General features: G+C 36.7%; 1 long non-coding RNA gene across 1 annotated transcript in view; it reads left to right on the top strand.

The window, feature by feature from the left end:
- Window positions 1-24810, top strand: part of LOC108531852 (uncharacterized) — a 52184-nt gene that overhangs the window by 17388 nt on the left and 9986 nt on the right. The window contains exon 2 of the long non-coding RNA XR_001886302.1: window positions 15998-16133. This is a non-coding gene — a long non-coding RNA (uncharacterized LOC108531852). The remainder of the gene's footprint in view (window positions 1-15997; window positions 16134-24810) is intronic.

Raw genomic sequence — 24810 nt, forward strand, 5'->3', positions numbered from 1 at the left:
GACCAGCACCGATTGTCCGGCACTCCCTAGTGAGATGACCCCAGTACCTCAGTTGAAAATGCAGAAATCACCGGTCTTCTGTGTCGCTCGCGCTGGGAGTTGGAGACTGGAGCTGTTCCTATTCGGCCATCTTGCTCCACCCCCTTCCCTCCCCCCACTTTGTAGTATATTTTGAAGTCACAAAGCCTATGCAACTATTATCAATCTGGGCACATGGAAGACATTCAATATACATTTTTTCTTTCTTAAGAGTCATTCAGTCATCAAAATTTGGGAAGTTTTTGGTGAATATAGGACTTTAACTTTTGTGAAAGTTAAAAAAGTAAAAGAAGATCTTTCCCCAAGTAAGAAAGGATCTAGTGTTGGAGAGAACAGAAACACAGCTGAAAATATTCATGAAAAGATGTGGAATGAGAGCTCAGGGTCAACCAAGGATATTAATCAGACTATTAAATGTATTCTGTTCTAATTACATCTGAAGTGTGTTTACCCTGCTTAAAAAAGTGGACCAACTGATGAGTACCAAACAATTCTGGAGTGACATAAAGAGAGGCATCACCCAAAGAAGGTCATGAGTTCACTGGAAAAATGAAGTAACACTGTTGTCATGAGTGGCCAGAGTAATAGCCAGAAGAGATTGAATGTGCCTAAGTTTAAGGATAAAAAGATAATTGTGATGGGAGGTTGAAGAGGAAGCTAGGCCTGTAGCCAAGGAATGAAAAAAAAAAAAAAAAAAAAGGAAATACAGACAAAGGTAGCAAAAGAGTTGGGTGATTTAGGAAGCTAGGTCTGTGAACAAAGGGAATGTACTAGGTTCCTCCCTTCATGCAGTGCCCAGGGAACACTTTCCAGGGCTCAAGTGCCCTCTAAAGGCACCACTCTGCCAGGTTGGACTCAGAGCCAAACGTAATTGTGCTGCTCTCTTCCATTCAAGTAGGCACCTTTGTTTAACATAAATGACCACTTTTAAAGAGCTCAGTCTTCTTGGTTCCACTTTTGAACTTTCAGTGTTATCAACAAAAACCTGTTTTGTTTTTGCATTTTCCCCTCAGTGCCTTAGCATGATGTCCCAAACACTTCTTGATGATTTTTAATACTTGGATTATAAACAAAATGCCCTTCGTAATCTCCATTTCACTTCCCCTCACATAAAATAAAAAATTTAAGATACTGCATTCCTGAGTCCAAGGAATGTTGCAGTTGTCACCCCCAATATTAGGACAATAATCACACAAATTACAATTCTTCTATTCAGAACATAAATCTGATATTCTTGAGCTCATTTGCTAAATATTAAGTATCTTCATATGGTTTCTGGTTTACATACATTTGCCATGTATAATATCCATAAGCCATTCTGGGTGTGTGTCCCTATTCTATAATCTCTGGTTGGGAGGGAGAGCATCAAGCCTTGAAATTACCACCTCATGCAGAATAACAGCTCAGGGTCAACCAAGGATAATGATCAGACCATTAAATGTGTTCTTTTCTGTTTGGATCTGAAGTGCGTTGACCCTCTTAAAATCGTGGACCAGATGATAAGTACCAAACACTTCTGGAGGGATATAAAGAGAAGCATCACCCAAAGAAGGTCATGAGTTCACTAGAAAAATGAAGTGAAACTTCTTCATTTCATGTCAGCTCCTAAAGGATGTGCTGCAGGATGTAGGGTGTGGCTTCCCTGATTACCCACTATGGTGATCCTACCAGTTTTCGTTAATGAGAATATTGTCACTGAATCTTAGCACTTTTGAAATGAAATGTTGTGGCTGTATTATGTAGCTCTTTTTGCCAGTCCCTGAAATCACTTTTTAAAATAACTTACCTTTAAACTCTTGCTCTGCATTCCCTTTTGTTTCATGGATGTGAATGTGGATTCATTAGCAGATATTAGGCCAGAGCTACCTTATCAGTCATTTCTAGGCTCTTCAAGGTGAAGCAGTGACCACAGACAGAATCTTAGAAGGGAATTCTCTTATCTCCTTTCTTTATTTATTCAAAGACATTCAGATTGTATTTCACTATTGCTAGAGAATTATTTAGTACAGTTGGATGGATTCTCCAATGCATTGGGAACATTCATTCATGGAAACTGGCTCTAGAGCAGTGTTTCTCAGACTTGTATATGCATACGAGTCCCCTGGGGATCTTGTGAACATGCAGATTCTATCCTGTAGGTCACTTAATTTCACTGAATTTGTGCAATGCAAAAAGTCCCTTTCTGAACCTGAACCCACGGATCACCAGCATTACCTGGAGCTTGTTAGAAAGGCAGACTTTCAGATCCCACTCCAGATCCATAGAATCAGAATCTGCGTTTTAACAAGATTCCAGAGAGTATTCGTTTGTACAAAATTTGGGAACCATCATCCTGAAAATCACATAGGATCAGCTACATAATGGCGAAAGCAAAAGCAAACTTACTGTACCTTGTCTTTGCTATGTTATTCTCTGATTATTCCCTGAGGATGCAGCTGCATATGATACGGAATCATTCATGTCAAGAGAAGCAACCTGTCCAAAATACCTTCCTTTTTGTATTGAATTTTGAAACGGTGATGTCATTTCCTGTAATATACCACATGCTAACAGTTGCAAATTGGTATCTGAGGGCTGTGTCTAGACTGAAGATATGTTTTGTTGGTTATTTTGTTTGCCCTGTGCATGATTAAAAGACAATGTTATTGTACAGATGTGAGCAGTTAGCAGCTATTTTCTCACATAGAGAAAATAATACAGAGGTGTTATGCATGGTATCTATAGGCATTTGAGTTTGGAATCCTTAAGAGCAATAATTCCCAACATAAATTCCATGGAACAGTAATGTAAGAAAGATAAACAGGTATTATCTGAAAAAATGAAAAAAGATTTCTGTGATGCATTGGCCTGATAAACAGTGAAACAGAAGAAATTTGGGGGAAGGATATTACAGAGGCTTTATGTTATAAAATACAGTTTAAACCTCCACCGCAACATTTCTCAAACTTATTTACTCAGGAAACTCTTTGTCTCAAATGATTAGAGCTCTACAGAACATACTTTAGAACAGGAGTTGGCAAACTATAGCCTGCAGACCAAATCCAACCTGCCACTTGTTTTTGCACTGCCTATAAACTAAGAACAGTCTTTACATATTTACATGTTTAAAACCAAAAGAAGAATAATATTTCATTACACATGAGAATTCTGCAAAATCCAAATATTGGTGTTTATAAGTCAATTATTTTTTGAACACAACATCACTCCTTGGTTTACATTTTGCCTTTGGCAGCTATCATACTATAAGGGCAGAGTCGGCAGCTGAGACAGTGATCACATGGCCTGTAAAGCTGAAAATATCTATTATCTGATCCTTTAAAAAAAAGTTTGCCATCACCTACTTTAGAGCACACTGCGATTACCGCAACTTTTTTTTTTTTTTTTTTTTTTTTTTTTTGACATTGGAGTTTCCCCTTTGGTTGGACCCAGGGCTGGAGTGCAATGGCATGATCTCAGCTCACTGAAACACTCACCTCCCCAGGTCAAGCGCAATTCTTCTGCCTCAGACCCTCCTGAGTAGCTGGAATTACAGGTGCCCATCCAGCATACCTTGCTATTTTTTTGTAGTTTTAGTAGAGACAGGGTTTCACTGCATTGCCAGGGCTGGTCTCGAACTCCTGACCTCAGTAATCCACCTGCCTCAGCCTCCCACTACCTGGGGATTTTACAGGCGTGAGCCACCGCGCTGGCCTGCAATTACTTTCTGCATCAACCCTAATAAAGGGCTTGGCGCTTCTCAACTGGAAATGATAATAACTAACATAGTGTCTTTTTGACTGGTATAAGTGTACTAAAGATAACATTGAGTAACAAAAATTAAAAAAATTTTCTTTCTTGTGGACAGTTTGAAATCATGTAAAATCATATAAAATATTCATTTTATACATTATAATAAGAATTCTTTCTGGGGGATCGCCACTGTTTTCAGACTTTTAAAAAAATAGAGTTTAGAGTTTGATAACCAAATTTTTGAATATTCCAGTATACAATGGTGCCTAAGTATATCTTTAAGCTGATTAATCCTTTTCAAACTTTTTTAGTCTCAGGAGCCCTCTTACACGTCTTAAAAATTATATAAGGGCCTCAACGATATTTTATTTTTATAGGTAATATCTATCCAATTTTCAGAAATTTAAAAAATTGAGATAATTTACAAAGTATGGTATTACTCATTTAAAAACTATTAATAAACCATTTTATATTAAATATCAATAACACATATCTTGTGAAAATAACTATTATTTTCAAAGAGTGGGATTTTTTTAAAAAATAGCTCATTAACATCTAGTTTGATAGGAGATAGCTAAATTCTCACATCTACTTCTTTATTTAACTGTTGTGCCACTGGAAAACTCTTCTGATTTTTTGTGAAAGAATAAAAGTGATCTCAAAAAAATTTTAAAAAATAAGTCATATCAAGTATCTTATCTGACCACAATGAAAAAATAGAAATCAATAATAAGAGGACTATGGAACATTTGGAACTGTACAAATACATGTAAATGAAACAAAAAGCACCTGTCCAACCAATGAGCGAAGGAAGAAATTAAGAAGGAAATGTAAACATTCCTTGAAACAAATGAAAATAGAAACACAACATACCAAAACCTATGGGGCACAGCAAACATAGTATTAAGACGCAAGTTTATAGCAATAAATTCTTACATAAAAAAGAAAGATTTCAAGTAAACAACCTAATGATACACCTTAAGGAATTAGAAAAACAAGAACAAACTAAATTCAAAACTAGCAGAAGAAAAGAAATAATGAAGTTCAGAGCATAAAAAAAATTGAGACTAACAAAATAGGAAAAAACTCAATGAAACAAAAAGTTGCTTTTTGAAAAGATAAACAAAATTGACAAACTATTAGCTAGACTAAGAAAAGAGAGACGACCCAAATAAATAAATAAAATCAGATCTGCAAAAAAGGACATCACAACTGATGCCAGAGAAATACAAAGGATCATTAGAAACTATTATGAATAACTATATACCACTAAATTTGAAAAGCTAGAGAAAATGGATAAATTTCTGGACACATACAACCTACCAAGATTAAACCAAGAAGAGAGAGAAAACTTAAACATACGAATAATGGATAACAAGATTGAATCTGTAATAAAACGTCTCCCAATAAAGACAGGTCTATAACCAGAGAGCTTCAATGCTGAATTCTACAAAACTTTTAAAGAACAAATACCAATTCTTCTCAAACTATTCCAAAAATTTGAAGTGGAGAGAATTCTTCCAAACTCATTCTATGAGGTCAGCATAACCATGACACCAAAACAAGATGAGGACACAACAAAAAAAGAAAACTACAGACCAATACCCCTAATGAATACACATGTACAAATCCTCAACAACAGACTAGCAAACTGAATCAAACAGCACATAAAAAGATCAAACACTGTGATGTAGTAGGATTTATCCCAGGGATGTAAGGATAGTTCAACATACACAAATCAATAAACATGATCCATCACAATAACAGAATGAAGAACAAAAACCATATATCCTCTCATTAGATGCCAAAAGAACATTTAATAAAATTCAACATTTCTTTATGATAAAAACTCTCAATAAACTAGGTATAGAAGGAGAATACATCAATACAATCAAGAACATATGAGACAAATCCACAGCTAACAACACACTGGACAGGGAACAACTGGAACAAGACAAGCTACTCTTAGCACTCGTATTCAGTATAGTTCTAGAAGTCCTAGCCAGAACAATTAGGCAAGAGGCAGAAATTAAGGGCATCCAGATTGGTAAGGAAGAAGTCATATTGCCTGTGTTTGCAGATGCCATGATCTTATATATAGAAAATCCTAAAGACTGTACCAAAAAACTCTTAGAATTGATTAACAAATTCAGTGAAGTTGCAGGGTACAAAATCAACATATAAAAGTCAGTAGTGTTTCACACATGAACACCTAACTAGCTGACAGACAAATCAAGAGAGTAATTTCATTTCCAATTGCTATAAATACAAATTACCTAGGAATAAATTTAACCAAGGAGGTGAACGATCTCTGCAAGGAAAACTATAAAACACAGATGAAAGAAATTAAAGAAGTGCACACAAAAAAGGAAAGACATTCCAAATCATCCCAAATTTATAGACTGGAAAATTAATACTGTTAAAATGATTACTATCCAAAGTGATCTATATATTTAATGCAATCCCTAAAAAAAATCAATGATCGTCTTCAAAGAAATAGAAAAAAATTCTTAACATTTGTATGGAACCACAAAATACCCTGAATAGCCATAGCAATCCTAAGCAAAAATAACAAAACTGAAGGCATCACATTTCCAGACTTCAAAATATACTACAAAGCTATAGTAACCAAAGCAACATAGTACTGGCATTAAAAACAGACACATAGACCAATGAAACAGAACCCAGAACCCCAAAATTAACTGACATATCCACAGCCAACTGATCTTTGACAAAGGTGCCAAAACATTCATTGGGAAAAGACACTCTTTCAATAAATGGTGCTGGAAAAACTGGATATCCATATGCAGAAGAATAAAATCAGATTCCCGTCTCTCACTATATACAAAAACCAACTCAGAATTGGTTAGGATCTAAATGTAAAACTTGGAAGTATATAACTACTAGAAGAAAACATAGGGGAAATGCTTCAGGTTGCTTGTCTGGGAAAATATTTTGTGAATAAGACCTCTAAAGCACAACGGTCAAAAGCAAAAGTAAACAAATGGGATTGAATCAAACTAAGAAGCTTCTGTGCAGCAAAGTAAAAATCAAGAGTGAAGAGACAACCTACAGAATGGGAGAATATTTTTTCAAACTATTCATCTCACAGGAGATTGAAATTCAGAATATGCAAGGAACTCAAAGATCTCAATGGCAAACAAAAAAACCTCCAATTAAAACATGGGCAAACTAGCTGAATAGATATTTTTCGAAAGAAGACAGACAAATGACCAACACATATATGAAAAAGTATTCAACATCACTAATCATCAGGGAAACAAAACCGGAACTACAATGAGATATCATCTCATCCCAGGTAGGATGGCTGTTATCAAAAAGACAAAAAATGACAAACGCCAGCCAGGATGTGGAGGAAAGGGATCTTTACCCACTGTTGGTGGGAATGTAAACTAGTACAGCCACTACAGAGAACAGTATGGAGGTTCTTCTCATAACCCAAAATAGGACTACTATATGATTCAGCAAGCCCACAACTGGGCATTTATCCAAAGGAAAGGCAAATATTATATTGAAAAGACATCTACACCATCATGTTTATTGTAGCACTATTCACAATAGCCAAGATATAAAGTCAATCCAAGTGTCCAACAACAGATGAATAAATTAAGAAAATGTGGTATGTACACAATGGAATATTACTCAACCTTTAAAAATAATAAAATCTTGTCATGCATGGCAACATGGCTGAAACTGGAGGACATCATGTTAAGCGAAATAGGCCAGAAACAGAAAGTTAAACATCACATGATCTAATTTCTATGTGGGAACAAAAAAAAAGTTCTTCTCTGAAGTAAAAAGTAGAAGAGAGGCTACTAGAAGCTGGGAAGTGTAAGAGAAAGGGGGAGATAAGAAGAGATTTGTTAAAGTATACAAAATTACAGCTAGGCAAAAGGAATAAGTTTTAATGTTTGATAGCACTGTAGAATGACTATAATTAACAATAGTATATATTTAGAAATAGCTAGAAGAGAGAATATTAAACGTTTCCAACACAAAGGAGGAATAAATGTTTGAGACGATGGATATGCTAATTGCCTTGATCTGATCACTAAACACTGTATGTATCAAAACATCACTATGTGCCCACAAATACGTACAATTCTTATGTGTCAATTAAAAACATAAATTAATTTAAAAATCAAAAAAACTAGTTAGTGTTGAGAAGGATGTAGACCATATGTCATTCTCACACATTGATGGTGGAAATACAAAATGGAACAGTTACTTTGGAATACAGTTCAGCAGCTCTTTATAAAGTCACACATATATTTACAATATGCCCAGTCATCCATCTCCTAGGTATTCATCCAAGATAAATGAAAGCATATTTTTGTACAACAATTTGTTCCAGAAGCTTCATTCTAGCCACAAACTGGAAACAACTCAAACATCTTATAGATGATAAATGGATAAACAAACTGTGGTACATCCATACAATGGAATACCATTCAGTAACAAAAAAACGAACAAAATACTGGTACACACAAAAACATGCATAAATTTCACTTCTGTTAAGTGAAAGAAGCCAGACATAAAAGATACATACTGTATAATTCTTTTATGTGAAATTCTAGAAATGGTGTAAATATGGTGAAAGAAAGCAGGTCTGTGGATTCTCACAGCCAAGAAAGAAGGGGTTACCTATAAAGTGCACAGATGAACTTTGGGGAGTGATGGAAATATCCTATACTTTGGTGGTTGTTGTGATTGGGGGGGGGGCTAGCTAATACATTGATGCCAAAACTCACCAGCCGACTGTATACCGATAAAAATTGTGAGTAACTCTGTAGTCTGTATAAATCTGTACCTCAGTAGCTGATATTAAAAATCAATCACGGCCGGCGGGCGCCGGTGGCTCAAGCCTGTTAATCCCAGCACTTCTTTGGAGCCGAGATGGTGGATCACGAGGTCAGGAGATCGGAGGACCATCCTGGGCTTAAACACAAGATGAAAAACCACAACGTACATAAACATACTAAAAAAATAACCAAAAACAATAGCAACCGGCAGCGAGAGGTGGTGGCGCCTGTAGATAGTCCAAGACTACCGGAGAAGGCTGAGGCAGGAGATGGCGTGAAAACCTGGAGGCGGAGCTCGCCCGGCCAAGACTCCATCTCAAAAAAAAAAAAAAAAAAAAAAAAAAATCAATCACATGGCTATACAGCAATGTGAATGTACTTGATGCCACTGAACTGTACAATTAAAATGAATAAAATGGTAAATGTTATGTAATGTGTATTTTATCTCAATTAAAATACATGAATAATATCCCTCCCTAAAATGAGAGTGAAAAGGCAAATAATGTCTCAGAATTATTATGGGCCCTCTGAAGGTGTGTCAGGGGCCTCCAGGGTTCCCTGTACCATACTTTAAAAACTGTTACTCTTTTGTAGCTAAGAATGAATAATCATATACATCACACACACACACATACACACTCATACACACGTTTATAGTGGTAAAAATTATCAACGGTCTTCAATTTAGGAATGTAGTGTTTCAAATGTTTGCTTGTAAGTATCCTGTTTGCTTGTTGAGCCCAATTGACTTGTACTAATAGTATTTCAGAAACCATCTGTTTAGGTATTTGTGATTCTGTGTATAAATATATAGAGAGTCCAACCTGGATGACAGGAACATGACTCCCTTCTTGCTAACTAGTAACAGTGCTGGAACCTCTATCCCCGCATCACTCCTTACCTGATAGTGAAATTTGGGATTTCTTCAGCCCCCAGCTACTACTGGGGCTCCCCTGGCCAGGGTTGGAGGTAAGAATCTGATGAAAATAGGGACTTGGGATGTGAGTAGGTAGGTGTGAAAAACTTTTCTTTTATGAAATGCAGGGATTAGTGCAACATTTTTTTTTCATCTTATTGCTTCTGTGTTTTGGATCAAGTCCTGTCTTGTTCTCTCCTATTTCCCCATATCCTTCTGTATTTGCTAGGCCTCTTACAATTCAAACTAGCTTGCTTAAAGACAAGATAATTTGTTGGTTCACGTTACTTGAAAAGTCTAGGTACAAAAAGTAGAGGAGCTAACTTCAGACACGTTTAGATGTCATCAGGACGTTTTCTCTCTTCGTCTCTAAACTCTACTTCTCTGTGTTGGTATCATTTCTAGTTAAACTGGTCCTTTCCATGTGGTGAAAAGTAAGGCAACCTGAATGCATAGTCATTGCAGAAGGAAAGAAACCTGCTTTTTGCCAATGATTAAATCAGTCCCAGATTAAATGATGCCAACTGGCCAGCCAGGGCCACATGCCAGTTCGTTAGTGGAAAAGGGGAGTCCTTGATTGGAAACCCCTCCAGAATACATGGAAAGGAGTAGGAGAGTTGGAGAAGGGATTCAGGGAAGACAGCAAGGGAAAAATTTGTACTGCAATTCTTGTTTCTAAGTGACATCAAGGACACTTTGAAGTTTTCTAAATGTCTTAGCAATTTTTAAATTTTCATTGTCAATTTGAATTAATTTGCTATAATAATTAATTGCTTTGAAGGAAATGGAGAAATAGATTCCAAACTGCAGGTAGGATACAGACTTTTAGAAATGTCACTCTACAACTAACCTAGTATTCTTCAACCCCAACTAATCATGGCTTCATGCTCTTCAGCTTCATGACCAATGTATGTAGCTGTCTGTTTCTGTCTTGATCGTTTCTGAAGCTGCTGTATCCTTATGTTTTCTCAACACAGAGGCTACTATGCCTTTTTTATTGAGGGGGAAGCTGAGACTCAGTGAAGTCAAATAATTTGTCCAAGGTCTCCATTAGTAAGTGATATTATAGAACTGAATCCTTTTCACCCCAAGCTAATTTTCTTTCCACCATAGGCTCTACCTCCCCATTAAACCTCTTGCTAGCCAAATATGCTCTAAATTTGTTTATTCGTTTTCCAAATATTTATTGACAGGCACTGTTCTGGACACCGAGGGAGGATACACAGTGAACAAAACAGGCAAGTTCTTGTTCTCATGGAGTGAATGCTCTAGTGGAAGGGCAGAAAAATAAGCAAATAAATAAATATGATGTCACATGGCAACAGTACTGGAAAGAAGAGGATGGGAAAAGTGTGCTTTCTAATTAGGATGATTAAAGATGACGTCTCTGAGGTTATGCTTGACCAGAGCCCTCAATGAAGCCAGGAAGCATGGCAGGGGGATAGTGAAGGAAGGGCATCCCAGACAGGAGAACTGGAGGACAAAGGCTCTGGGTGTGAAAGTCTTTGGCATATTTACAGGGAACAGGATAGAGGTGCGGGAACCTGGAATTGATTTGGGGTCAGGGTGGAAGCAGCAGGAGATTAGATTAGAGAGGTAGTCAAAGGATGTTTTATCCAGAAAGACCAGAGAGATGGCAAATATTCAACTGTGTGTTCTCATTCTCTGGAAGAAGAAAGCACTTTATCATGTTACAGTGCTTATCTTGAGAATATGAAGAAAGAGAATCTTTTATCATTTCAGTCATCTATAAGTGAGTATTCAAATTTATATGTTCAATCATTTAGTAGATAATTCTTTCAGTCAACATTTACTAGGCACCCACTGTACCTAGATACTCAGCCAGATGTTAGAGTTATGAAAAAGGAAAAGAGATACCATTTTCTGTTCTCCAGAACCAGATGTGAGCATGTTGTATACAACTGGAGGATGATTAGGTTGACAAGGGCATCTTGTATTACTGTCCACAGATTTTTTACCCCCCAAAATGTGCGGTTTCCACAAGCACTAGCTGGAAGCCTGCCATTTACTGACATGTTGCTACAAATTTTTAAATTAAATATTTTACTAGAAATGGATTCAGTGTGGTAATGCATCCTCTGACTACTGTTTCAGAAGGGTTTAAAAGCATTTAATTTCCATGTCACATCCATTAAATGTGAATGATGTCATGCACTCCAGGGAGCAATCCATTTCATAATTTAAAGTGAAACCAACAAAACACGACTCAAAAGGGAAACGAAGGTGACAAGGTATGAAATAACATGAACCAGTGCAGCTGCACCTGTCATGACCTTTCCTGGGGTTAACCTGGCAGAGAACAGAGAGTTTAAGGGAAATGAATCAGAGAACCAAGCCACATTGCATCTTCCTCAGAGAGAAAAGAGCGTAAATCAGGAAGAAATAAAGTTAATGTGGTATGCAGCACACATTTTTAGCGTTGGTTTCCTCCACACTGAAATGAGGAAAACAGAGCATAAGGAAAGCCACGTGAGGGGACTGCATAATGAACTGTGGGATTCCAGAGGATGTAGATCTCCACGAGCCCTCCGACTCCACACTTGAACTGCGAGGCCAGCTGGCACCCTCTCTCCGTCTCCACACTGCCTGAGGCTCTTTCCTGTGCCTGCCCTTCTGAACAGGAGAGGAAACCTGGGGATATGCTCTTCCTAATACTCACTCCCCTGCCCTTCAGCTCCTTCCACCTTGTTTGCATTTGTACTTGCGTATTTCATGTGGGTTGTGAAAGCTGGTAACATGTTATGGCTACAGAGTGCTCTATTATATTTTCAAGGGCAGAAAAAGTCTGTATGTGAAGCTGCCAAATCAAATCCTTGCCAAAATGGTCCAAGCTAATGAGAAGGTTTGTAAATTACAGTTCAATGGATGAGACGTGGAGGACAAGGAATACCATGTCCACCCAGCAAATAGAATCACTGGGCATCACTAGATTTTTTACTGGTGTGTGTATATATATACACACACACCCCATATATATACACATACATATATATAATATATAATGCACAAAATATATATATTTTGCATGATCTTAGTCAAAGTATTAAAAAATTGAAGCATTTATAGAGTAAAGTTTTATCAATTCCTCTATATTTAAGCTGGAACTAGATCAGGTGTTACTTAAACTGACAACTAATGCAATGTTTTATATAATAAAGATGATCAATAAATTGCTGCTTAATGAAAGAATGTGTGTCTACAAAAATAAATAAATATTAGATTGCAGAACTGATAATTAAGGTCAACTTTACCATTTGAGTCTAATTCCTGCCCCACTTCATCCTCACAGTAAAGTTTAGAATTTTCCACATATTCTGATATGATTTAATTTTAAGTAGCCCTAACACTTATCAGTTCATTTCTAGACTGATTAACGGACATCAACCAATTTTAAATTCTAAATTGGTCTTTTCCCTCTTTCTTTAGATTTTGAAGTTTTGTATGCATTTGTTTTGGAGCCAAACAAGAGAAGAAATTTCAAAAATCACAGCTCTTTGAGTCTGTAAACGTTTTTCAAGTTATGAAGTCATTTAGTTTCAGAGACGTTTCCATTTTCTAGCTGAAAGCAAGTAACTTTAAGAATCCCTATATAAGAATTCCTAGAAGTGCCTGGTCAGAAAATTAAAGCAGAGGAAGAACTGATTTCTTTGTTATAGTCTCCATAATTGTTTAATCAGAAACAATGCAAAAAATTAATCCATTTCTTAAAATGTTTACATGGCTCTTTCTATGCATATTCATTAAAAGTATAAAATATTTTGTAATGGATCAAAATTTAACAAAATTTAATTTATTTTATCAAACTAAGTTTTTTTCTTTAATAAAAACAACCATGATAATTAAGAAAACAGAAAACATTCAAGTTAGAATAAAGCCAATAATATTCCACACTATCAAGCTTAACACATCATTATGAAAATTTTGAAGACCTTAATTTTAGATTCAGGGAATGGTAATTGCTTGGGCTTTGCCTGCACATCAGTAGCAATGATAGTCAGATACAAATTTAGACTTTAACTTAATTCCTCTTTTCCTGCAGGTCCTTTCTCCTGTATAATTATACTCAATCATTAAAAAGAAATGAACTCAATATCTGAATATATATGGAATTACTCTGTGGTATCTACAAGAGGCACATTCCCTATTTTCAGTAAGAGTTGAAAAGAAAAGAACACAACCTTTTGAATTATTTTGTAAAATTCAGTTTGTAAAAGCTCTAGTGTTGCTTTTGTTTTAATTTTTTTTGTTAGTTGTTTCTTTTTGTGCTATTCACTATGATGCATTTTGTGTTGCTGGAAACTAGAGGTAACAATGGAATAGACAAAAAGACAGGGGAGTAAAGGACGAAGGGAACAAAGTAAAAAAGGAACTATGCGACTTTTTGTGTGATATGTTCTAGAGTTCAGTACAGAATACTGTGGAGTTTGGTTTTAGGTGGAGTTACCTCTGCCTGTTGGAGTCAGGAATGGCATCCACATAAAAAAATGTATCCGAAAAACGTCCAAAGCAATCTACAGATTCAGTGAAATACCTATCAAAATCCCAATTTTCTCTTTTACAGAAAAGAAAAAAAACAATTTCAAAATTCATATGGGACCACCGATGACCACCAATAGCTAAAGCAATCCTGAGAAAGAAGGACAAAGTTGGAGGTCTCACACTTCTTGATTTCAAATTATATTACAATGCTGCAGTAATTAAAAGAGTGTATACTGTCATAAAGATGGAGATATCACCCTGTGAAACAGAATGGAGAACCCAGAAATAAACTCACACATATATGGTCAACTGATCTTTGACAAGGGTGCCAAGAATACACAATGGAGAAAGACTTTTCTCTTCAGCAAATGGTACTGGGAAACACGCAAAAGAATGAAATTGTACCTTTCTATTATATACAAAATCAACTCAAATATATTAGAAACTTAAACCTAAGACCCAAAACTCTAAACCTCCAAGAAAACATAGGGAAAACTTTATGACTTTGTCTGGCAATGACTTCATGGATATAACATGAAAACACCATCAACAAAATAAAACACCATAAGACTCTATCAAACTAAAAAGCTCCTGTGGAGCAAAGGAAACAATCAATGGAGTGAAAAGGCAATTGATGAAATGAAAGAAACTGTCCATGAACCATCTATCTGATAAGGGACTAATCTCCAAAATGTATAAGGAACTTCTATAATTCAATAGCAAAAAGCCACATGACCTGATTTAAAAATGAAGTAAGGTTTTGAATAGACATTTCTCCAAAGAAGATACAAATGGCCAACAAGTATAAGAAAAAATGCTCGATGTTACAAATCATTAGGAAAATGCAAATAAAAACCACCATGAGATTTCACTTCACACCTGTCCAGATGGATATCATCAAAACAAACAAACAAACAACAAAAAAAAACAAAAAACAAAAGACAAAACGTGTTGATGAGGATGTGGAGAAATAGGAACACTTGCACACTGTTGGTGGAAATGCAAAATAGTGAGGCTGTTACAGAAAATACTATGAAGGTTCCTCAAAAAATTAAAAATAGAACTTCCATATATATGATCCAGCTATCCCACTTCTGGATATTTATCTACAAGAGTTGAAACCAGGATCTTAAAGAGATATCAGCCACTCTTATATTCATTGCAGCACTATTCGCAATAGCCAAGATGTAGATATAACCTAAATGTCCATTGACAGATGAATAGATAGAGAATATATGATATATACATTGAAATATTATCAGCCTTAAAAAGGAAGGACATTCTATAATATGCAACGACATGATGAACCTGGAGGGCATCAAGCTAAGTGAAATAAGCCAGTCACAGTAAGACAAATACTCATTATTCCACTTATATGAAGTATCCAAAATAGTCAGATTCATAGAACCAAAGAATGAAATGGCGTTTGCCAGGGAATAGCAGGAGGGGGGAATAGAGAATTATGAATCAACAGGCATAAGGCTTCAGTCAAGCAAGATGAATGGGCCCTAGAGATTTGCTGTACAACATTGTACTTAGAGTCAACAATACTGTATTGTCCATTTAAAAATTTGTTAAGTGGTGAGCCTCATGTTAAGTGTTTTTACCACAATAAAATGAAATACTAAGATAAAATGTACCTGAGCTGAGACTTGCAGTCCTGTGTGAGGGACAGGAGTTTGCCCAAAGAGGAGAGTGAAGATGGAGAGAATGTTACAGACAGGCCGCAGCCTGCTTCGGGACCTAGAAGTGAGTAAACAGGCTCCCTGCAGGATATGCAGACAGTTGGGCCTGGGGAGAGTGTGCCGGGATGCTTTGAGGGCCAGTGGGAGGTGAGGCTGTAAGGCAAGCTGTGGCAGACCATCACAAGCCCTTTATAGACCTGCAAGAGACTTCCAGGTTTATGGTTTGCCTGATATGAGGGGCTACTGAAGAGTTTTGTGCAAGATACGTGAAGAAGTACTTGTGACATGATAAAATGTCATTTCAGCCATCTTAAAACCGCTCAAAGCTGACGGTCTCCTCTCCTGCCTCCCATGGCTTCCATTACCATGGCAGAGACTGTGGTCTCTGAGGTGGTATAGAGTACTGAAGCAAGGCTGTCTTGAAGAAGAGGAGACAACCCAGTAAGCATGTTAGTCAGCATAAGCTAGGTTATGACGTGGTAACAAACAATGCTTAAATCTCACTGGCTTAGCACAACAGGAGGGTATTTCTCACTCTTTCTCGATGACCTACACAAGACAGCGGGAGGTGAGGTGGGTCTGTTCCACAGTGGCACTCAGGGACCCAGACTCTGCCATCTTTTGACTGCACTATCTCCAACACAAGACCTTTTTAGTCACCACATCAGGGGAGAGACAACTGCAAGGGTTTGCAGTGGCTCCTTTATGCTTCACAATGGAAGTAATACATGCCATTTCTTCTTGTAGTCACAGCCAATTCCATGGCTTTGCCTAACCACAGCAAGCTAGAAAACGGGGTAGGGGGGTGGGGGAAGCAGATAGGTGCTTGGTGAGCACCACAGTCTCTGCCATGGTAATTTCAGGTAGCTAGATGGAAGCCGCGGGAGGCAGGACCATCAGCTTTGAGTGGTTTTAAGATGGCGGAAACGACAGGCCACAGAAACTGAGGCAGTTTGGTGGGGTTGAGAGAGGAGTGGCTCAGGATGATTGCTGGGTACTCACTAGTGGCAGCATACTCAGCTTAGTGAGCAAAACTGGCAGAGAGTAGGTGTGGGGTAGGGATAAGGCTCATCTTGACCAGCACTGCTATCTGTGAAGCCTAATCAAACATGTCCACGGCTGGGCGAAGCCTAATAAAACATATCCATGGCCAGGCATGGTGGCTCATGCCTGTAATCGCAGCACTTTAGGAGGCCAAGGCAGGCGGATCACGAGGTCAGGAGATCTAGACCATCCTGGCTAACACAGTAAAACCCTGTATGTATTAAAAGTAAAAAAGTTAGCCAGGTGTGGTGGCATATGCATGTAGTCCCAGCTACTTGGGAGGCTGAGGCAGGAGAATCACTTGAACCCAGGAGGCAGAGGTTGCAGTGAGCTGAGATCGTGCCACTGACCTCCAGCCTGGGTGAGAAAGCGAGACTCCATCTAAAAAACAAAACAAAACAAAACCACCACAACAAAAAAACTAAAAACATGTCCACTAGGAACTGCAAATCAGGAGTGGAAAATAGAGTCAGTCAGACCTAACTGTTGATATTTGGACATCATCACCCAGTTATAGGCAAAGATTGAAAACATGTAGGTGTATGAGTCTCCCAAAGGAGAGAATATATAATAAAATTAGGTGACAGTTTAAACAGTTGAATTGTTCATGCAGTCTGGGTCCAGAGACATCACACCCAGATGGATTTGAGAAATGGAGGGTCAGAAGGTCAGCTTCCACAAGTCTATAATTAACTGGGTTTTGATGTATGCTTGCAGAGGCTAGAGACACACTGAGAGATTTATCAAGTGCAATATTTATTTGACATCCAAAGAAATAAGACAAACCTTCTTATGAACTCTTGAAGAGATTTACTTTAGATAGCGAAGAACAGTTTGACACTACAGATTATCAGACACCACAAGAGTTTATTAAATAACATGGGTGGAAGCATTGATTCTACATCTTAAATATGTCTCTTTGATCCAGGGGTTGTCAAAATGTGTTTCTTAGAGGGGTCTCAGGGATGCCAGGAGCCAGTGCAGAGCAGAGTGACTCACATCTTCCACCTCTCCCTCCATCAGCTCTGCAGTTACTGGTTTTATATTGTAATGTTTCACATAAGATTTCATTGGAGAAAAAATTCTGCACCACAAAAACAAAAAGTTTCCTTTCCATCTCCAATGTTAAAAAGCCTTAGGCTGAGACTTTCATCATTTCCTGCTTGGATCGTTGTATTTTTCTTTCCCGGGGGTCTGTCTCGCTGCCTCTGGTCTTTGTCATCCGCCCTCTGCATGGTTCCTAAAGTGATCATTCTCGAACACAAATCCGAATCTGATCCGAATCTGATGTTGGCTTGTGGGGCATTTATTGACTTCCTATCACTGTTTGCAGAAAGTTACACTCTAAAGAATGGCCCCAAGAAAGCACTTCATGATTTGGCCTTCACTTACCTTTCTCCAGCCCCTTTTTCAGGATGTCCCCTTTTGTTCCTTGTGCCTCAGCCATAAACAACAACTTGTGTCTGCAGTGCCCTGAAGGTGTAGAAGGCCTTCAGTTTAGTAAATCCAGCTTCTCAGCTGCAGCTTCAGCATAATGTCATCTTAGAAGACTCCCCAGCTTCCGGTAGTTCAGTTAGAAGTCCTCCTCTGGGGCTCCTGTCGTGAAGAATGTGTACCCCTCTGACAGCACATTGCCCACAGTTTTGTATTCATTGATATTTAGTTTATCTCCCTACTGGATGATCAGCAATTGCCTTCAGGAAAGGAACTGGCTCATCAGCTCTGTCTCCTCAGATCTTGGCTCTGCACTTGACCCTCTACCATGTTGTTAAACAAGAACATGAATGAATGTCTTCCTTTCTGGAAATCATTAAAATAATAGATTTTTATCTGCTTGATTCATTTGAAAAGCTTTGGTCTATGAATATAGACTAAATGGCTCCTTAAGATTTTGTCTATATTATTTTTGATTTTTTTGTTTTTTAACACCTTTAGAATTTCATAGCCTTTGTAAATATACTTAAAAGTAACATTTCAGAATATTTGGAAATACTTTTGACTATTTAAAACAAATAAAACATGAAATATGAAATATAATAAACATATAAAACAATAATTTGGATAAAAATTCTTTCTTTCATGGAAAACACCACTACATTATTCCTGTTTTAAATGTCCTAAAGCATTACATTATTTTGCTGCAACTCCACTACACATTTGTTCATGGTGTTCACTTCCTACAAGATACAGTCAAAACTCCTTAGCCTGATTTCCAGAGCCTCTGTAATCTGACCCAAATGACTTTTTCAACCACATTACACACTAATCTTTCACATGTTTTTTTTTTGTTTGTTTTGTTTTTTTTTTTTTGCTTTATTTAAACCTTTTCCCCTCATATTTCTATGTATTCTTCTTGGCCTTTGGTGAATGTTTTCAATCAGAGGATTTATACCTTCGGATTTCTGGAAAGGTCTCCACCATTATATCTTAGCATATTGTTTATTTGCTCTTTGTTTATTTATGTCTTTGGAATTTCTCTGAGGCAGATACTAGAGCATTTATGATTCCTAACTTCTGTTTTATATCCTCCATTCCTTTATTTTTGTCCTCCATGTCACAGAGATGTTCTGTTCCATCTTCTCTCTCATCTTCAAGCATGACTTGTCTTGTATAATCCATTTGCTTAAATTTCTAAAGAGATTTAATGACTGTACTTATACTTGACTTTTAAGAGCCTGTTTCATAACTTGCTGTTTTTATTTTACAGATGCCATTTCTTCCTTTATATTTTAAAAACTGTAAACATACTTATTGTCAGCTCTCTTTCATGTTCTTCTATTCTTGTTAGTTCCTCATGTCCTGTAAGCTGTCTTTCATGATGCTAAGTGTCCTATTTTTTAAAATTCTGTTTTATTTTGCTTATGAGTTTACTTCAGAAGGAAGTATCTTTTCTAGAGATCCAGATAACCACCTGGGGTGGTTTCCACTGATGTTCCTATCAGCACCTTCAAGACACACTGATTCTGAATTATTTTCTGTGTTAGTTTTTCAGCCTGGAATTCTGAGTCTGTTCCCACTCCCACATGTTGTTCAGTCTTGGGGTTCTCATATCTCCAGAAGACTCCTATTTTACCCACAGGGTGGGGCTATTGGCTCATTTCCAGCAGTTATCTTGGGTATGCAGGCAGAGATGATCTGGTTCCTTCAAGGTTAGTGCAGTACTTTCTAGGGTTCTGATTCTGCACAGGAAGCCCAGTTCCTATTTCTTCTATAAACATATTTTCCTAGTCAGCTTCTGGCCTTGAATAGCCATGAAAATCCCGGGCTTTAAGACCTGTAATCTGCCTTAGTTCTAGATACATTGTCATGTTGGCTCTATGTTCTAGCATTTGGAGATTTCCTTTCTTGCTTTTGTGTTCTGCTATATAATATGTAAAAAATAATTTTAATCCATATTTCTGAATGTCTGGAAACATTGTGTTCAATTCCATCTTATCCTGTTATTTCTTGACTATCTGAATATGTAGTCCTTGTTTCTCTCGTTCTCTCCATTTTGAATACTCTCCCAAATGCTCTCTGCCTTTTGCAAATTCACTCATTCTTCCAGGACTTGAGGAGTCACTGAAGATAGCGCTTTTTTCCTCCAGGGACCAAATTAACTCCTAGGAACGTTCTTGTATGAACTCCTTTGACATCCATTTGATACTTAATCATTTTCTGTTATAATTACTATATGGCTATTATTTGTTTTCTTGTGAAATTATAAAATATTTGATTTGGGGTCATTTCTTAAGCTTCTTGAATTTCTTCACCTTGTCTCACAACAAATTCTTCCTAATGGGAGAAAAACAGAAAAGAAAGACATACTAGGATAGAATAATTTAAAATGTTTTAGATTTTATTTAAGAGGGTCCAAGCACCCAGAAAAACAAGATTTTGTTTAAATCTTGTTTTCCTTTTCATGTTGCTTACTCATTTTATTCAGGATTCATGAATTTATAAGGCCAGAGAGATTTCATGTAAGATCCTAGGTTACTGAAGGAAAACTGAAAGATTTTATGTCAAGCAGTATAAAATTAATATGACAGATGCAACCTTAGAAAATTTGTTTCCTGAGATTCCTAAATTAGCTACTTTTGTGGGTGTCTGCTTAGTATTTGGTCCTGAGTAAATGAATAAACAAACAGCTACTTCTGAGAGCTACTTTCATGGGGAAATGTTTCTGAGTTCCAGTTCATGGGAGTTTAGAAAGGTATGGGATGCAAATTACATTTCAACACTGAACCAGCCAATCAATCCTTAACACTCTTAAAGTCTTTAGCTTTGCCTGTGAACATGGGAACATCCAAGGGCACCTTCAAATTAAAAATAAACATACGTTCTAAAGAGTCCTTAAATTTGGTAGAAATTTAAGGGGTGTCTTTTTACAGTCACAGAGTCTATAAAGAAAATACAATTCAGGTGAGGTTACGTCCTTTCCAGTCATAAAAGTGTACGTAAATGACATCTAACTTGAAATTCAAGTACTTTGGGCCTATCGTTCCCGCTCTCTGCCCCAATCTCATAATTTCTTGGTAAAAACTCATAGTGCATTTTTTTTTTCAGTTCCAGCCAGATTTTTATATCTATTGAATGGATATTACATTAATAAAAATAATAGCTAACATTTATTGTATGATTGCCTTATGTCAAGCTATGTTCTTATAATTATCTAATATGTTGATAGGATTTGGCTCTGTGGGTCCACCCAAATCTCATCTTTAATTGTAATCCCCACATGTTATGGGAGGGACCTGGTGGGAGGTGACTGGATTATGGGAGCCGTTTCCCCATGCTGTTCTTGTGATATTGAGGGAGTTCTTACGAGATCTGATGGTTTTAGAAGTGACAATTTCCCCCGTGTGCTCTCTCTCTCCTGCCACCTTGTAAGACATGCCTTGCTTCTCCCTCCCCTTCCACCATGATTGTAAGTTTCCTGAGGCCTCCCCAGCCATGTAGAACTGTGAATCAATTAAGCATGTTTCCTTCCTGAATTACCCAGTCTCAGGTATTCTTTATAACCTGTGAAAATGGACTAATACCCAGATAACCCTATGGTGTTGCTATTATTATTTTCCCTTTGCAGATGGGGAAAACTGAGATAAAGAAGAATTACATAATTTACCAAAGTCAAAAGAGTAGTCTTAAACTACTGTGAAATTTCTGTAGGCCTCCTTTATTTTCTTCAAAACCTTTAATATGCTAATACACTTTTTTTGTGTGTGTTTTTTTTTTTTAATTATACTTTAAGTTCTGAGATACTTGTGCAGAACGTGCAGGTTTGTTATATAGGCGTACACGTGCCATGGTGGTTTGCTGCACCCATCAACCCATCATCTACATTAGGTATTTCCCTTAATGCTATCCCTCCCCTAGCCCCCCACCTCACTGACAGGCCCTGGTGTGTGATGCTTCCTTCCCTGTGTCCATGTGTTCTCATTGTTCAACTCCCAGTTATGAGTAAGAACATGTGGTGTTTGGTTATCTGTTCCTGTGTTAGTTTGCTGAGAATGATGGTTTCCAGCTTCATCCATATCCCTGCAAAGGACATGAATGCATCCTTTTTTATGGCTGCATAGTATTCCATGATGTATATGTGCCACATTTTCTTTATCCAGTCTATAATTGATGGGCATTTGGGTTGGTTCCAAGTCTTTGATATTGTTAACAATGCCACAGTAAACATACGTGTGCATGTGTCTTTATAGCAGAAGGATTTGTAATGCTTTGGGTATATACCCAGTAATGGGATTGCTGGATCAAATGGTATTTCTAGTTCTAGATCCCTGAGGAATCACCACACTCTCTTCCACAATGGTTGAACTAATTTACACTCCCACCAACAGTGTAAAAGCATTCCTGTTTCTCCACATCCTCTCCAGCATCTGTTGTTTCCTGACTTTTTAATGATCACCATTCTAACTGGCATGAGATGGTATCTCATTGTAGTTTTGATTTGCATTTCTGTAATGACCAGTGATTATGAGCTTTTTTTCATATGTATGTCTTCTTTTGAGAAGTGTCTGTTCATATTCTTTGCCTACTTTTTGATGAAGTTGTTTTTTTTTCTTGTAAATTTTTTTTAAGTTATTTGTAGATTCTGGATATTAGCCCTTTGTCAGATGGATAGATTGCAAACATTTTCTCCCATTCTGTAGGTTGCCTGTTCACTCTAGTGATAGTTTCTTTTGCTGTGCAGAAGCTCTTTAGTTTAATTAGATACCATTTGTCAGTTTTGGCTTTTGTTGTCTTTAGGCCTCCTTTCTATTCATGTTTCTACTTTAGAAGACACATTATATATATGCTTATATATATGTTTATATATAGATATATATGTTTGTTTATATATCTATATACATCTTCTAAATATATATGTCTATGAATATGTCTTCTAAAATAGAAACATGAATATATATATCTAGAAACCTATATGTCTTCAGAAGACAAATATATATGTATATGTCTTCTAAAGTGTGTGTATGTGTGTATGTATATATATGCGTGTATATATATATATGTATATGTATTTGTCGCGAGTTCTCCTGGGGAATTTATGTTTTATTGAGATAAGAAGCAAATATGGCAGTGTTGGTTAACTTATCGCCACCTTGTTGTTGTCTAAACTCAATCACTTCCTATTGTGTCATGGTTTGATTATAAATTTCCTCTAAGCCTCTTTTTCTGGACACTCACTTATCACCACTAATCCTACATATAAAAAGTTGGATACTGGCCACTCTGAAAGTTGACAATCTAATATGGATTAAATGTAAAAATAAAGCTAGTGACTCCAAAACCCACCACTAGCTGGTTCATCACATCTGTATATTTTTACACTTTCTCAGTCCACACTCTGACCCAACTCATCTTCTTGGAAGCCTGGCACCTATTGTTGACTATTTAGTTGCACACTGCAAATGATCTTATGTGCCTGGAGCCCCTGTTTGCATTTTTTTTTTAAGAGAGAGCGTTGTATACTTAAATCTTGACAAGCAAAAGAAAAAGAATGAAGTTTGGAAACCATCACTTCTAAAAGCTTGTATTTTATTATTTAGAACAGACTTGTTTAAGGGAAAGATAAAATCAATATTTTCCCCATTTTCAATAAGTGCCTAGATATTAGATTTTATGTTTGTTTGAAACAATGTTTTAAACTTGGGAAAATTTTGGGTAAGAAAATAAGTAAATAAGGTGGATAGAAATAAACCTTTTAAAATTAAATTCTCTTCACTGAAGAATGTATTACTGGGAAAGGTTTTAAAAACTTCACTAGAGGTCCTTCCAATATTTTTCACCTGTATTCCTCAAGATGGGGTAGTCGAGGACAAACTGATTACTGTTTTAAGCTTCCTTCCAAATTTCTATTGCTGTTACTTATGATTGTACTCCAAATGTAAAATTTAGGCCTTTCCAATATTTACTTTTAAAATGAAGAGACTTTCTCATTCTTATGAATAAAAATACTCCATGTTGATGGAAAAATCAATAATCTTGGTGCCAAAGTGCTTCATTCAAACTCTTAGACATAAAATAAGCAAGACATTAAACTATAGCAAAGGTTCCAACCTTTTACTAAACTAGACTCACCTTGAGGAGCTTATAAAAGTACAGATTTCTAAGTTTTCCCAATCTACTCTTTCTTCCCTTCCCAAGATTCTGAAATTAATTGGCTTGGGTGAGCTTGATCCAATACATTTTACTAAATACATATGTTTATTATATGTAGCCTATATTATAAAATATAATTATAACAGAATAAATATAATAAATACAGTATAAATGAAGTATATTTATTATATAATTATTTAAGGCTAAAGATCCGTGTCCACAAAGGCATTTTATTTAGTTGCTCTTTGCTAATGCCAGACAAATTCATGCAAAAGACATGGTTGGATAAGAAGAAAGGAAAATGAGAAATAACATTCCTATTTATAATTTCTATCTATTTATTTTCACAAAAACACAAGTAGCTAAAGGTAGTCATTTTGCCTCAAATTCCCAATCAGGTTTAAGAAGTTTTCTGTCTGAATTTCCTAATTCTAAGTGAGAGACTGAAAATGCAAATGAACAATGACCAGAGTACCTATGACAACAC

The sequence above is a fragment of the Rhinopithecus bieti genome, unplaced genomic scaffold (assembly GCF_001698545.2).
Source record: "Rhinopithecus bieti isolate Rb0 unplaced genomic scaffold, ASM169854v2 scaffold_9615, whole genome shotgun sequence".
NCBI lineage: Eukaryota > Metazoa > Chordata > Mammalia > Primates > Cercopithecidae > Rhinopithecus > Rhinopithecus bieti.